The sequence below is a fragment of the Anomaloglossus baeobatrachus genome, chromosome 5, assembly GCF_048569485.1.
Source record: "Anomaloglossus baeobatrachus isolate aAnoBae1 chromosome 5, aAnoBae1.hap1, whole genome shotgun sequence".
NCBI classification, from domain to species: Eukaryota; Metazoa; Chordata; class Amphibia; order Anura; family Aromobatidae; genus Anomaloglossus; species Anomaloglossus baeobatrachus.
In genome coordinates, this window is record NC_134357.1 from 102077320 (window position 1) to 102094866 (window position 17547).

Here is a 17547-nt window from a genome sequence, read left to right on the forward strand (position 1 = left end):
GTAAACTATGATGATTTTGCATGCTTATTGACCACAGCGAACATTCCATTTATAATACTGCTGTAATTTATGGAGAGACACTGGTGTGGGTATATGTTTTTAAGTATGTTTTAATTGTTTATGCAATTCAATAAAATTCTATTTATTTATATGATAGTTGGGTGTGCTTCCCGGTTATGCAGTACTTTTTCTCTTCCCCTTCAGATGTTGTTAATACTGCTTGTGACAGCACCCCATTAATACTATAAGTTTATATAATATTGCTGTGCACCCAAACTCCTTAGTAGAGAATTCTGGGGATGGCCAGAGGCATAGGCTGGACGTTAGTTTTCCCTGCACCATGACAGGAAGATTTTCCACGTACAGTGGTAAATGCGGGATGGAGCAGGCTTTCGGGCGCTGATCATGGTGGAAATAACTGCGGGGAAGAATCCCGCTCTTGTTAATACCCAGGTCTCAAAGGCCATGCCGTCAGCTTCAGGGCTTTAGAGTTCTGATGGGAAATGGGCCCTTGGGTCAGCAAGTCTGGGATGTCTGGAAGGCGCCACGGTGCGTCTGTGAGCATTTGTACTAATTCGGCGTACCAGGCGCGCCTGGGCCAGTCCGGTGCTATCAGTATCACTGGGACTCCCTCTGCCTTGATCTTCCTGATTACCCGCGGCAGCAGGGGTAGAGGTGGAAATATGTAAGGCAGGTGGAAGTGGTGCCCGGAGCAGGCTAGAGCATCCGCGCCGATGGCCTGCGGGTCGCGTGACCTGGCTATGAACGCGGGTACCTTTGCATTCAACCTTGAGGCCAATAGGTCCATGTCTGGTGTACCCCAGCGAGTGCAGATGTGTAGAAACACATCTGGGTGGAGAGACCATTCTCCGGCGGCCCGGCCTTGGCGACTTAGAAAGTCTGCTGCCCAGTTCTCTACCCCCGGTATGTGTACCGCTGATATCACTGATCCCGTCGATTCGGCCCAGCTGAGGATCTTGTGGGCCTCGAGATAAGCCGCTTTGCTGCGGGTGCCCACCTGCCGATTGATATAGGCTACAGCTGTCGCATTGTCCGATTGTACTCGAATCTGACGACCCGCTAGCAGAGGGCAGAATGCTCTGAGCGCGAGGAAGATCGCGCGGAGTTCCAGGATGTTTATGGGTAGGGAAGACTCCTGGGGCGTCCAACGTCCTTGAGCAGTGGTGGTGCCGGTACACTGCTCCCCAGCCTAGGAGGCTGGCGTCCGTGGTCAGGACCAGCCAGTTCACTGGGAGAAAAGATCTCCCCTTCGATAGGGATGAGGACCGAAGCCACCAGCGGAGTGCGTACGTGACTGAAGGCGTCAGGTGAAGATGTCTGTCCAGGGAGAAGGGGCTCTTGTCCCAGGCCGCTAGAAGGGCTAGCTGCAGTGGGCGGAGGTGCAGTTGAGCAAAGGGTACTGCTTCCATAGCCGCCACCATCCTGCCAAGCACTTTCATGCTGAATTGAATGGCGCGAAACGGAAGACGTAGAAGGCAGCGTACCGCTCGTTGAAGAGCGATCGCCTTGTCCTGAGGGAGAAAGATCAAGCCCCAACGGGTGTCCAGGGACATGCCCAGGAAGGTGATGGATCGTGATGGGATCGGGGATGATTTGTCTAGATTCACTAGCCACCCTAAGCGGGATAGGGTGTCCACAGTGATCTGTACGCTGGTTGAGCAGTCGCGGAAGGAGGGGGCCTTGATGAAGAGGTCGTCCAAGTAAGGGAGAACGACTACTCCCCTGGCGTGAAGGACGCTCATGGTGGCCGCCATGACTTTGGTGAAGACCCTTGGTGCGCTGGCAAGGCCGAAGGGTAGATCTACGAATTGAAAATGGGAGTCCTGAACTGCAAAGCGGAGGAACTTTTGGTGATCTGGGTCGATGGGTATGTGCAGGTACGCGTCCTTGATGTCTATGGAGGTGATGAATTCCCCTTCGACTATGGATGCAATAATGGACCTTAGGGACTCCATTCTGAATCTCCATACATGCACATGTTTGTTTAGGTGTTTGAGGTCCAGGATGGGTCGAACTGACCCTTCCTTTTTGGGGACCACAAAGAGGTTGGAATAAAAAAAAACTTCTCGTCGTCTGGGACAGGTATTATCACTCCTGCTGTTTGGAGTGAATGGATTGCTGAGAAAAAAGCTTTGCAGCGTTTTCGAGTCTTTGGGGGGTTTGAGAGAAAGAACCGACTCGGGGGTCGGGTCCGAAATTCTATGTGGTAACTGGAAGACACAAGGTCTCGCACCCATTTGTCGTCTGAGGCGGCAGCCCAGATGTGTTGGTAGAGCCGCAGTCGACCTCCTACAATGAGTGTGTCTTCCGGGGCGCCGAAGGAGTCATGAGGGGGGAAAACGTCGTGGCCGAGTCTCCCTAGTCCTGGACTGTTTCGGTCTAGGCTGCCATGACGAAGTTGGTTTCAGGGAGAGCTGAGAAGGTTGGTCCCTGCGTAGTCCGCGGCTGGTGGCGGGGACAGCACGGGATGTCGACCAACCAAATGAGTTCCGAAAGCAGCGGAACGAGGACTGTGGACGTCTGGTGAAGGACGTCCTGGACTTCAGCTGGGGGAGGGAGGTACTCTTTCCTCCCGTGGCGTCAGAAATGAGCTTGTCCAGACGTTCGCCAAACAATCGGTCTGGAAAAAAGGGAAGGCCCGTGAGAGACTTCTTGGAGGCAGAGTCCGCTCGCCATTGTCGGAGCCAGAGAGCTCTACGGATGGCTATGCTATTTGAGGCGGCAAACGCTGCGCAGGTAGCAGCTTCCATGGAGGCCTGCATGAGGTACTCCAACGCAGCGGCAATTTGAGCTGTTACCTCTGTGAAGGTATGAGTGAACTGGGATTCCTCATGCGAAGTGTTTAGGGATTCTGCCCAGACCGAGATCGCCTTTGCGACCCACACAGAGGCAAAGGAGGGCGGGAGGGAGGAACCCGCAGCCTCAAAAGCAGAGCGGGCGAGGTGCTCCACTTGTCTGTCTGTCAGGTGCTTGATGGAGCAACCATCGAGTAAAGACAGGAGTGTCTTTGTGGTAGGGCGGGAGACCAGGGGGTCGACCGAGGGCGGATCGGCCCAGCCCTTAGGGGCAGGTGAGGCAAAAGGGAACCGGGACCGGGAATGAGTTTTCGGTTACCGAAGCGCCTGTCAGGCTTCTCCCTTTGCTTTGTGAGGATATCCTGAAACTCTGGGTGATCAACGAAAACCTTTTGGGGTTTCCTTGCCCTCTTAAAGGAGACCGCATGGTCAGTGGTAGTGGATGGGGGATCCTCCACATGCAGAGTTTGGTTGATTGCTGCTATAAGGGAGTCTATTGCAGTTTGATCATCTGGGGAGGATGAAACCAAGGAATCCTCCTGGTACAAACAGCATTGTCCCTCCTCCAGCTCTTCAGAAGCCGTGGAGCGTGTGGGAGAGCCTGCCCTGTGTGCTCCCGATTTGATGTTTCCTTGCCATCTGGTCCTGAAGAAGGAAGGGGTGCCTTCCGAAACGCGTAGACCTGTAATTGGAATAAAAGCAACATTAATCTAACAGCTTAACGTTGGTTGTCATTGGCGCGGCCTGGAAACCCTCATCCTACTACTCTCTGTTATCTGTGTGCTCCCGAGGGAGAGTTATGGGGGCCATGAGAGAGTGCTGGAGACACCCGGCCGTGTGCTCTTTTCCAGATCCCTGCAACCGGTGAAGCATGTGCCCGGATTACCTCAGAAGGATCCTCCATAGGGGTATCATCAGGCTGCGTTCCGTCCAGGGGCCCAGAAGGGTGTGGAGGACGACATTGCATAGCCAGAACCAGGTTCTGTGACAGTTTTTCCATGGATTGAGACAGAAACTGTGCCCATTCCGGTGGGCTGGGAGCCCTAGGCTCTGGGCTGACGGTTGAGGCGGTGGTGGCAGGGGGGTCTTGGGGGGCTATAGGGGCACAGGACACACAGAGAGAAGAGGTGTGTTTTCGTGGTAGCTCAGCGTGGCAGGCAGTGCAGGCTGAATAATAGACTATGTGGGCCTTAGCACTCTTAGTGCCCTTAGAATTCTGCATGTTCCTAATAGGAGTATGCCAGGAGGGGGAGCAATGGTCAGCAGAGCTACAAGTGAAGCAAGTACCTCACCAGAATCAGCCGATGGCCCTGTCCTCAGGAAGGAGTAAGGTCTGTGGAGCTCTTCGCGCGCTTTCCTGGGGGGTGGGGCTTATCGCGGCCACGGGGGGCGGGGCTTAGCGCTAAAAGAGCGCGAAGAAGAAGTCAGTGTGCCCCCCCTACTGTGGGTAGTAAAAAAACGGCGGGAAGGGAGCTTCTGACGGTTTTTCTCCCTCTCCCTCCAGTCAGCACACAGCTTGTCACTGGTGGTTATCTTTGCCGGCTTCTCTGCTAGAGCAAATAAACAGAGCAAATAAACAGTGTGAGTCCCTGAGCTCTGGGAATGCAGAGACCTTTCCCCCTCCCCCTGCCACCGGTAAATTATCTGTGCACGACTTTCTGCAAACAGCGAGAGACTTCCCCCTCCTCCAGCCAGCAAGCTAGAGAAAAGTTAACACTGTGTGTTCAGGATCCCTGGGGCTCTCCTCCTTGCAATCAACAAGGGATTTTCTCATAATAAATACTGTAAATTCAGCAGTCCTGGGAGCCTTCCCTGCACCGTCTTTTCTCCCTTTGTCTGGGAAACCAGTCAGGGGGGAACTCACCTTAAACACTGCTTCAGTACAGGCAGTGTAAATAGCAGAGTCAGCTTGCTGTGTCCGGTCACATAGGTGCCATGTTCAACTCAGAGCCTGCAAAGAGGGGCTGAGGAATTGTGCCTCTGCCCTGGGCTCTGGAAAATCGGTGTCTGTGGAACCTGTCGTCCAGCCCAGGATCCAGCGTCGCAGGAGGGGGTACGTGGAGGCGACACTCCACGTTCCTGCCCATTGATGGTAGTGGGAGATCGGTCCCAAAAGGAAACAGTCGCCCTCAAAAAATAACAAACCTTGAAAGGAAGTGCCTCCTACAGACAATAAGCTAAAACTGAGGCTGCCTGGCCCGGCCAGGGGGTGTATACTGCAGAGGAGGAGCTATGCTTTTGCATCTACTTAGTGTCCTCCTATGGATAGGCAGCATAACATCCATGGTCCTGTGTCCCCCAATGAGGCGTCAGAGATATATACATATATACAGTCAGGGTCAGAAATATTTGGACAGTGACACAAGTTTTGTTATTTTAGCTGTTTACGAAAACATGTTCATAAATACAATTACATATATAATATGGGCTGAAAGTGCACACTCCCAGCTGCAATATGAGAGTTTTCACATCCAAATCGGAGAAAGGGTTTAGGAATCATAGCTCTGTAATGCATAGCCTCCTCTTTTTCAAGGGACCAAAAGTAATTGGACAAGGGACTCTAAGGGCTGCAATTAACTCTGAAGGCGTCTCTCTCATTAACCTGTAATCAATGAAGTAGTTAAAAGGTCTGGGGTTGATTACAGGTGTGTGGTTTTGCATTTGGAAGCTGTTGCTGTGACCAGACAACATGCGGTCTAAGGAACTCTCAATTGAGGTGAAGCAGAACATCCTGAGGCTGAAAAAAAAGAAAAAATCCATCAGAGAGATAGCAGACATGCTTGGAGTAGCAAAATCAACAGTCGGGTACATTCTGAGAAAAAAGGAATTGACTGGTGAGCTTGGGAACTCAAAAAGGCCTGGGCGTCCTCGGATGACAACAGTGGTGGATGATCACCGCATACTTTCTTTGGTGAAGAAGAACCCGTTCACAACATCAACTGAAGTCCAGAACACTCTCAGTGAAGTAGGTGTATCTGTCTCTAAGTCAACAGTAAAGAGAAGACTCCATGAAAGTAAATACAAAGGGTTCACATCTAGCTGCAAACCATTCATCAATTCCAAAAATAGACAGGCCAGAGTTAAATTTGCTGAAAAACACCTCATGAAGCCAGCTCAGTTCTGGAAAAGTATTCTATGGACAGATGAGACAACGATCAACCTGTACCAGAATGATGGGAAGAAAAAAGTTTGGAGAAGAAAGGGAACGGCACATGATCCAAGGCACACCACAGCCTCTGTAAAACATGGTGGAGGCAACGTGATGGCATGGGCATGCATGGCTTTCAATGGCACTGGGTCACTTGTGTTTATTGATGACATAACAGCAGACAAGAGTAGCCGGATGAATTCTGAAGTGTACCGGGATATACTTTCAGCCCAGATTCAGCCAAATGCCGCAAAGTTGATCGGACAGCGCTTCATAGTACAGATGGACAATGACCCCTAGCATACAGCCAAAGCTACCCAGGAGTTCATGAGTGCAAAAAAGTGGAACATTCTGCAATGGCCAAGTCAATCACCAGATCTTAACCCAATTGAGCATGCATTTCACTTGCTCAAATCCAGACTTAAGACGGAAAGACCGACAAACAAGCAAGACCTGAAGGCTGCGGCTGTAAAGGCCTGGCAAAGCATTAAGAAGGAGGAAACCCAGCGTTTGGTGATGTCCATGGGTTCCAGACTTAAGGCAGTGATTGCCTCCAAAGGATTTGCAACAAAATATTGAAAATAAAAATATTTTGTTTGGGTTTGGTTTATTTGTCCAATTACTTTTGACCTCCTAAAATGTGGAGTGTTTGTAAAGAAATGTGTACAATTCCTACAATTTCTATCAGATATTTTTGTTCAAACCTTCAAATTAAATGTTACAATCTGCACTTGAATTCTGTTGTAGAGGTTTCATTTCAAATCCAATGTGATGGCATGCAGAGCCCAACTCGCAAAAATTGTGTCACTGTCCAAATATTTCTGTACCTAACTGTATATATATCATATATATATATATATATATATATATACATACATACACACACACACACACACACACACACACACACACACACAGTATATATATATATATATATATATGCATGTTTGGTATCTACGAACTCATACTGACCTGCCAGGTCAGTTGTACCATATACTGAACATGGTAGATAAAAAAAAAAAAACAACATTGTGGAATTGCACTTTTTATTGCAATTTCACTGCACATGGAATTTTTTCCCCGATTTCTAGTACAATATTTGGCAGAATTAATAGTGTCATTCAAAAGTACAACTCGTCCCATAATAAACAAGCGCTCATATGGCAAGATTTACGGTAAAATAAAAACGTTATTGAACTTGGCACTCGTGAGCAAAAAAAAAAAAAAAACTGAAAACGGAAAATCGCCGAGGGGTTAAAAATCACTGTTTAAAAAAAAAAAAAAAAGGAGATTAGCGGTTATTAAGGGGTTACAACATTCTTTTAGCATTTTAGGGAAAGTACTTGAAATCACATGCCATTTATTTTTCCACCGATATACTAAAAGGAACAAATGAAAAAATCAAGTATATTGAAAGAATATGGTGAACAAACAATGCCATGATAATGTAAAAGGTATCAACCACTGAGGACTTCAGTTCTTTTAACCAATTTTTTATGATAACGCAATTAATAAAACTTGCATTTATTAATGTTTTGTAACGTTTCTCTAAAATGCACTATGGATAATCATTACAAACAATATTGTAATGAAAAGGCACAAAAAAAAAAATTACATAACCCCAATATTAACACTTGGATAATGCAAAGCGCAATCTGTTGTGTAACATGCCATGGCACTCATAAAACAGTAGAGGGCGATGTTGACCTGAAAGCAGAAATTCCTGTACAGCTTTGTCTGCAGGTTTAAAAATATCTCCATTTTTTTCTTCACCTTTTATTAACGCAAGTGAGATACAATAAAACCCGCCACCTGCGTCATCTAACACAGCATAACATTTGTAAGTAAGCAAAAAGTCTAGTTGTAGCATTTGTGACAGCACTGGGTATACAAATGTATTTGGAGTGTTATCCTATAAGGGCCTATGCTGTACAATTTTTTTTTTCTTCTCACGATACCATCTGCATAAATTTAGTTATGCACAAAGTCTGTGCATAGCTGACATAAATGCATATCTATAGAAAACAGACATTGATATGAAAGTCTATGTGCTACATATCAGCTCAGTCTGTGCATACATAATGTGGGCAAAGAGCTGTTACAATATCCCGTCCAAATCCTTAGGCTATCTGTTCACACAGGGCTTTTTGGTAAGTATTTTCCTGACCAAAACCTGATCTTGTGGCAGGAAATCTCCTTTGAGTCATCTGCGTTTTTGGTGCGTTTTTCATGCGTTTTGTTACTGCCGTTTTTGCTGCAGATTTGTTGCGGATTTGTTGCTTTTTTTCTAAAAAAAAAATGGGTTGTATCAATAAAAAAACGCAGCAAATCTGCAGCAAAGAATTTACATGCTCATTCTTTAAAAACCTGACCAAAAATGCAGGTATTTGACGAAACAGGGAAAAAACCTGATGTGTGTGTGCATGAGATTTCTGACATCTCATAGACTTTGCTGGAAAAGCATTTTTTATTAGCATGGATTTGCATAAAACCAAGGCAAATCTGCAGCTAAAAAACACAGCAAAAAACAAAAAAGCCCTGTGTGAACATAGCTTTAGGACTGAATATGGAGTTAGTTTCCGTCTTTGCAGCTAAGACGGCTTTTAGCTGAATGGAGTTGAGGTCAAGACTCAGCCAGCCATGTTGTTCCACACCAAACTCCCCCAACCATTCTTTATGGACCGGACCTAGCTTTGCGCACTGGGACACAGTCATGAGTAGTGATGGGCGAACCCCCCGATGTTCACATTCGGGAGCTTCGCCTGAACGTTTTGTAAAGATCGATTTCGGGTTCTGAGATAATGCAAACTTGCGTCCAAACCCCGAACTCGGGTTTTACAGTAAGGAATATAGTTAATAATAAACATTGTTATTAACAGGTCCCACAACGCGTCCTGCAGACTCTGTCTCCGGCCGCTTCTGCTTCCGCGTCTGATCATTGCTGTGCCCTCCTGGTAACCAGCACTGACTTACAGGACCTTCAGTGACGTCATAGCCATGTGACCACTCTGTTGTGAATGTTGTACAGACATTGGCTTACAGACTGGTCACATGGCTATAACGTCACGGAAGGTCCTGTTAACTGAACTTTGACTGTCACTGTGCGAGTGTGGTTGTTTTTCTTTTTACTGTTTACTAGAAATTCATGGTGGCCATGTCTAATTTGGCGTGACACCATGAATTTCAGGCATAGTACCATCTGAAAATACAGAGCTGGTATTAACCAGCATGCCACCGCCACCAGGGCGGCTGGTCGAGCCGGGTAAAGCACCTGGAAGTGGTGCTAAGAAACAATGCACCATTTCAGGGGCGGCAGCGGGCTGTTGAGAATCTCAGCCCCCAAGCTCCCTGGTTTTACCTGATTGGCGATCAAAATACGGCGGGAGACCACGAATTTTTTTTTTTTAAATAATTAAAAAAAAAAAAACCTTCATGGGCTGCCTTTATTTTGATTGCCAGCCAAGGTAAAGCCAGGCAGATGGGGGTGGCAGCCCGTAGCCGTCCGTTTTATCTGTGCTGAGAATCAAAAATACAGCGGAGTGCTACGCCACTTTCTTAAAATTATTTATTTTTATACAACTATATATTATGTACACACACGTATATACATATACAGTGTGTCCACCCATATCCTGTCCACCACCATTAACTTGAGAACGGCGGCAGCTATAAGCATAGAAGTGGTGTCTAGGTATAGTAAAGTAGCCATGTGCTACGCAATGAAACCAGCTATACCGCTACCTGGTGGAAAACATCGGAGTTAGCATTTTCATCTTGAAAATGGAACGAGATAGAAAAAAAAAGTGAATTAAAAAATTGTAGCGCATCATCAATTCAAGACGAATCGACACCTTGCATACAGAAATGCTATGATATGAAACCCATGACCCCCCAAAAACATTGAATACTGGTCACATATATGGCGCTCATTTAACTTTGATGCTCAAAGTAGCCACCGTCAGCTGCAATGCACATCTGGACTCTGGACAGCATACTGTATCTTGCTGCACGTTGTGCAATATGGTAGGTGACACGTTTGCACAAGCATCTGTGATACGTCGTCGTAGGTCCTGCAATGCTGGTGGAGGGGTCGCATACACCTGCTGTTTGAGGTGACCTCGCAGAAAGAAGTCCAATGGGGTCAGGTCAGGTGAGCATGGAGGCCACTCCACGCAACCACCATACCCAATGACTTGTAGGAAGGTCTCCATGAGGTATCGCTTCACGTCTGCAGCCTTGTGAGTTTTAGACATTCTAATCATAGCATTTCTGTATGCAAGGTGTTGATTGGTATTGAACTGATGATGCCCTACAACTTTGTAATTTTTTTCTCTCTCGTTCCGTCTTCAAGATAAAAATGCTAACTGTTGTTTTCCACTAGGTGGTGCTATAGGTGGTTTCATTGCATAGTGCAATAGTGCATGGCTACTTTACTATACCTAGACACCACTTCTATAGCTGCTGCCGTTCTCAACTCAATGGCGGTGGACACACAGCGCTAGCAAAAAATAGGAGACCACTACAAAACTTTCAGTTTTTCTGATTTCCCTCTTTATAGGTATATTTTGAGTAAAATGTAAATTGTTGTTTTATTCTATAAACTACTATTTTCAGAAAATAAATACAAATTTTTTTGCTTGGAAATTCGGAGACATGTCAGTAGTTTATAGAATAAAAGAACAACTTACATTTTACTCAAAAATATACCTATAAAGAGAAAAATCAGAAACACTGACAATTTTGCAGTGTTCTCTTAATTTTTGCCAGAGCTGTATATATATGTATATATTTGTACACAATATATAGTTGTATAAAAAATAATTTTAAAAAAATGACGTAGCACTCAGCGGTATTTTTGATTCTCAGCGCAGCTAAAGCGGACGGCTATGGGCTGTCATCCCCATCTGCCTGGCTTTACCTTGGCTGGCAATCAAAAGACAGGAAAGCCCATTAAGTTTTTTTCTTAATTATTTAAAAAATAATAAGAAAAAATGCATGGGCTCCCACCGTATTTTGACAGCCAGTAAGGTAAAACCAGGCAGCTTATTAGAAATAAAAAAAAACATTTAGAGACTCCATCTTTATTATAAAAAATTCCTTAATCTGACAGTCCACAGGGAGAGCCATGTTCACTCTGCTTCATCACTCTGTAAATACAAACGGCTCTACAGAGAGAGAAGCAGAGAGAGCATTGTCAGCTCTGCTACATCGCACTGTACAGAGCGAGAAGCAGGCTGACAGTGAGGGCATGATTCCACTTGCGTCTCGCATCGTTATCAGCCGGTACGGCCTGCCACTCTCCGGACATGAGCGCGTCAGCTGCATGGATATACATGCAGCCGACCGCTCCTGTCAGGATAGTGTGCGGCCGTATCGGGTGATGCAAATGCGAAACTCACACAGTGACAGTCAAAGTTCAATCGAGTCCATGAGCCATGTACTCGGGTGAACCGAGGTAACCTCGAACACAGCCGTTGTAAGTCACCTGCCATGACGTCATAGCCATGTGACCAGTCTAACCCAATGTCTGTGCAACATTTACACCAGACCGGTCACATGGCTATGACGTCACGGTATGGAAGGTCCTTTAGTCAGGGGTGCTTACCGGGAGGGCACACAAATGATCGGATGTGGAAGCTGAAGGGGCCGGGAGAAAGATCATCGCGGGACCTGTAAGAATAATCATAATGTTTTTTAATAATGTGTTTTCTTTTGTGTTATTTTTTACAGCCCCTGGACCCGAACTGTAATAAGAACTTCCCAGAAAGCTCTTGTTCGGGATCGTGTGCACGAACACCATGTGTTCGGTACGAACCCCGAACTTTACAGCTCGGGTTCACCCATCACTAGTCATGAGGAACAGAAAAGGTCTTTTCCCAAACTATTACAACAAAGTTAGAAACATGCTATTAACTAAAATGTCCTGGTATGTTGAAATAATACCATCTCCTTGCCCTAGAACTAAGGGCCCGAGGCCCTCCCCTGAAAATCAACCACATAGCATTATGTCTCAACAATCTACCTGCTTGAGTGCATTGTGCCAACCGTATAATGTTCTCTTAGTACTCCCTAAACCCAGACTTCACTATCAGACTTTAAGATGAAGGCTGATTTTTCACTCCACAGAGCACATTTCTACTGCTCCAGAGTCCAGTCATGGCAGCTTTACCCCACTTTGTCAGACACTCAGGATTGTGCTTGGTGATGTAAGGCTTGAATGTAGTTGCCCTGTGCACATTTTGTGCCGATGTTATTTCCAAGAGAGATTTGGACCCCGAAGTTATTGAATCAGCAGAACTTTGACGACTTGTATGCACTATTTGTAGAGGTCACCAGGGATGTAGCTGCGGGTAAGGTATTTCCTCCCTAAAGTGCCCCAGCCCTCTACAGGAAGAGTGGGATTGTGATCCTGGTGGGTGCGTGGACTTGTGTGGTGCAGGCCACACCTTTTTGTAGGCTGCTTGTTTTTTAAAAAAGTGTCTTTTATCGACAACTTGCAGAGTTCTTGCAATACATCTTTACACGCGAGATAATGGGCATAAAATTTAACCAAGGTTTCTTTACAGAACTTTAGATACCCAACAGCAGAGTGTCTGACTATCACCTTTCCACCCAATGGTTTCGCTTCTCCATCCCTTTAACAGAAGTAACTCCAAGTGGACAGCATGCTATGGCAGGGATCGACCCACAAGCTTTCAGACACTTCACAATGAAGGCCTAACTTCTCCAGAGGAGATGGGGGTAGGAGGGTAAGCCATAGCTCCAGTAAAGAGCTCCTTGGTTAATGATGGCTCCGTGCAGGGAGCCTGTTCACTGTACCTCACTGGTAAACCGCATCTCTGTAAGGTTAATGGGCCTGGCCGACCATCTGTCCTCCAGCTCTGCCTGGTGCATTGTTCAAAGCTATAGTCTCTATGTGGGTTCGCAATATCTCAGTTGATGTTCTGCTTTGGGGTTGTCACAAAGCACCCACTAACTGCAGACTTTTGGTACTAGATGACTTGCACATCTGTACTAGTCACAGTGAAAACTTATCTACATAACTCAAGTTGGAAAGTCATCTACCCCATGAAATAACTCCACCCATTGCCCGACCTTAACTATTTCTGCCCCTGCAGTCATGTTGCTGGTTAGACCTTTCGATCTACCAACATTCTACAAATGCCGGCGTCACATGGTACGATCTATCATGCGATCGCACGAGCGATCGTACCAGCCCCCGTCGTTTGTGCGTCATGGGCAAGTAGTTGCCCATGGCGCACAAAGTCGGTAACCCCCGTCACACGTACTTACCTCCCGGACCACGTCGCTGTGGGCGGCGAACATCCTCTTCCTGAAGGGAGAGGGACGTTCGGCGTCACAGCGACATCACACAGCGGCCGGCCAATTGAGGTAGAGGGGCGGAGATGAGCGGGACGTAACATCCCGCCCACCTCCTTCCTTCCGCATTGCCGGCAGGACACAGGTAAGCTGGGTTCGTCATTCACGGGGTGTCACACGGAGCGATGTGTGCTGCCACGGCAACGATGAACAACCGGCGCGCAGAAGAAGGACCGACATTTTGAAAATGAACGATGTGTCAATGAGCAACAATGAGGTGAGTATTTTTGCTCATTCACAGTCGTTCTGAGGTCTCACACGGTACGATATGTCACACGATGCCGGATGTGCGTCACTAACTACGTGACCCCGACGACATATCGCCCAATATATTGTACCATGTGACCGGCAATACACTAGCCTATAGCCTACATAACATTACTATATACTGTATCTATACTACAGTACTATGAACACAAAACCTTACACTATACTTCTTAAAACACATTACGGTTCACATAATAAATTTCATACAAAGATGCATGACGATTCTCTAGTACATATAAACGTTTGAGGTCTTCAGGGTAGGAACACACGTCCACCTAGGCCTCCCTCAGACATTTGAACAGTCAAATGACTCAACACTGCAATTTTACATGGTATCAACATTATGGACTTAAGGCCCGTTACACGCAATGACATCGCTAACGAGAGGTCGTTGGGGTCACGGAATTCGTGACGCACATCCGGCCTCGTTAGCGACGTCGTTGCGTGTGACATGTACGAGTGACCGCTAACTATGCAAAATACTTACCAAATCGTTGATTGTTGACACGTCGTCCATTTCCAAAATATCGTTGTCGCTTTTGGACGCAGGTTGTTCGTCGTTCCTGAGGCAGCACACATCGCTACGTGTGAGACCCCAGGAACGACGAACAACACCGTACCTGCATCCTCTGACGAGGTGGACGTGACTTTCATGCAGCTGCTCTCCGCCCCTCCGCTATTGGACACCTGCCGTGTGATGTTGCTGTAACGCCGCACGAACCACCCCCTTAGGAAAGAGGCTGTTCGCCGGCCACAGCGACGATGCTAGGAAGGTAAGTATGTGACGGATACTAGCGATATTGTGCGCCTCGGGCAGCGATTTGCCCATGACGCACAACAGACATGGGCAGGTGCTTTCATGAGCGACATCGCTAGCAATGTCGCTGCGTGTAAAGCGCCCTTTAGTCTGTGGTTCCTAAACGCTTCCACTTTTCAGTATAACCACTCACAGAGGATCATGGAAGACTTTAGAAGAAAGACATTTTGTGAATTGACTTGTTAGACCGGTGGCTCCTATTACAGGACTGTGCTGGTATCACTGAGCTCTGTAGAATAACCCGATCACTCACCAGTGTCAGTAAAGGCAGATGGCATGGATACGGACTGGATTTTATACACGTGACACATGAAAATTTTTCTAGATACAAGGAAGACCTTTTCCATACACATTGCTTTCACGTCTGTACTAGGGTCCTGCTTCAGTTGTTTTCAGGTATGCAAGGTAATGTCTGTGTACAGATAGGAGTCTCTTCACTTCTTGTTGTTTTGGTGTTAATATCTGGAGATCATTCCCCATCACAATCTGCACCATAATAGGATTCTAGATGTATAGTATGTCGCACTTTGTGATCTCCCAGCCCAGGACTGCGGCAGAACAAAAGAACAGTAACACGGCACAAGCTAAAGTTATGTGTTTTAGGAGACTTTGTGAGGTGTTTGGAAAAAGAGAAGTGAAATTGTGATGGTTTAACAATAGTGTAACAATCTCCAAATAGCAGGTTTTGTGTTGTGTTCCTAATATACAGTAGTTTTTACCTATGAAACGAGGTCAAAAAAGGAACAATCAGCAAAAGGTTCCCAAGACACGTTAATGCACTAAAGAGGAGCTTCAATGGGACAAATTGCTAAAAGGATTAATGATGTGCATGTTCGTTTGCGGCATAACCCCAGACCAGGCAAAGTGCCCATACTTACTCCTGGCCAATGTCAAAAGCTCCTACAATGGTCGTGCAAGTATCAGAACCAAACCATGGAGTAAAAAGGCTTAGAAATGGATTATTGAAATTTTATATCATGTGTATAACACCCAGGGACACCCTCGCGTGTCCCCAAGCACTAGAGAAAAACTGGTAACTTTGCTGTGTGTGGTGTTACCTGCTGCAGACTACATGCTGCCACTTGACATGACAATCCAGGATCCGACTGAATGTAAATTAGAGACCAGAGTTAAAAAAATAAACTATTCTTTACTGAACACTTTAAGAATACATCTTGTGCATGATTGAGTTAGGAACTTCACGGTTACATGTGGCAGCACATAACTTCTGCTACATGTTGCACTAAACCAACATGGCAGCCTCCATCTTCCCGTATGAGGATGGCATGGGTCAAGGTTAGAAGCTACAGCCCCTCACAGCTATTCTCAACTTCAAATTGATGTGAGCCGCAAACTCCTTGGAGTGCCTCTGCATCCTAGTATGTGTTCACACTTGTTACAATCCCCTTAGGAGAATATATGTCCCTGACTGGCACGTCTTCACGATGCCCCTCGGGTCTGACTACACCGTAACTTATCTAGTATAGATCTTACTTGCTGTGGGCCCTCACTTGCACGAGACACAGAATTCTTCTGCCACGTTAGCACTTGCTATTTGAGTATAGTCTCCTCTCTTTTCACATGCAAGACCCTTAGCGTCTTTGGGCTGTAGGTCCTAATCCTTTCTAGGCTTTCCAACAACTGTCCAACTACCAGGAAGCAGCTTCCTAGGCCCACATTACTTTTGGCTGGCCCAAATAGTTAACCCTACCATCTAAGTGATGCAGGCCATCAAACAGATAACTAACATATAAAACATGACAATGTATTCTATTGCTGCAAGTTCTTTGGGAAGAATGTAGACAGCTTCTCCCCCCACTTTACATGTGGATGGATGGCCAGGTTTATGGCACAAATGTCCATAATGCTGCAATGACCACTCATTTCAGCTAAATTTTGCAAAGCATAAGATTGCATTCAGGAATAGTTTGAAGAACATAAGAAAGCTCAAGGTGATTACATACCCTTCACATGTCATGGAGCGTAGTCCTATTATTAAAAAAAAGTGTCCAATCCATTGAAGGCCCCACCATGCATCTTACAGAACCTGCTGTTAAAATATCAGTGGACGATTCATTAAGATTGGTGTTATGTACACCAGTGTTAGGCTAAAGGGGGCTTTACACGAGACGATCTATCGTGCGATGCATCGTCGGGGTCACGGTTTTTGTGATGCACATCCGGCATCGCTTGCAACGGTGGCCTGTGTGACACCTCCTAGCGACGCAGTATCGCTCACAAATCATGAGTCGTGTACTCGTCGCTAGGTTTCATAAAATCGTTTATGAAACATGGCGCCGGTTGTTAATAGTTTCCGTGGCAGCACACATTGCTCCGTGTGACACCACGGGAACGATGAACATCGCTTACCTGCATCCCGCGGCTCCCGACGGCTATGTGGAAGGAAGGAGGTGGGCGGGATGTTTACATCCCACTCATCTCCGCGCCTCCGCTTCTATTGGCCGACCGTCGCGTGACGTCGCTGTGACGCCGAACATCCCTCCCACTTCAGGAAGTGGATGTTCGCCGCTCACAGCGACGTCGCATGGGAGTTAAGTGCGTGTGACAGGGGGTTAACGAGTTTGCCTGTGGCGCACAATCAATTGCCCGTGACGCACAATTGACGGGGGCAGGTACGATCGATCGTGAAATCGCACGATCGATCGTCCAGTGTAAAGCAGGCTTAAGGGCGTACGACAAGTAAAACTGAGGAAGTGGAATACGATAAAAAAAAGAAATAAAAAAAATATCACATTCCACATGGACCAATGTCACTATGAGGACGCTCCCATGAGCGATTTTCTCAGCCCTAATCGGACCAAGAAAATAATCACAGCATGCTGCAGGTGCAATCTGATTAGTTTTCACTTGCACCCGTACAAGTCTATGGGTGGAAGAGACATCGCACTGCACTCTGATGACACCGGAGTGCGGTGCAATATACGCATCAGCTGACAATGGAGTAAATAGGGATTAATCCCTCCGTCTCCTCTGCAACTGTGCTCTGATCGCATCACAGTATAATGACACTCTTCTTACACTCACAGCAGAGTATGAGCCAGGGGTCATTAGCATAACTCATCCGATGCTCTCACATCGGATGCTGAATGCCTGTGTCC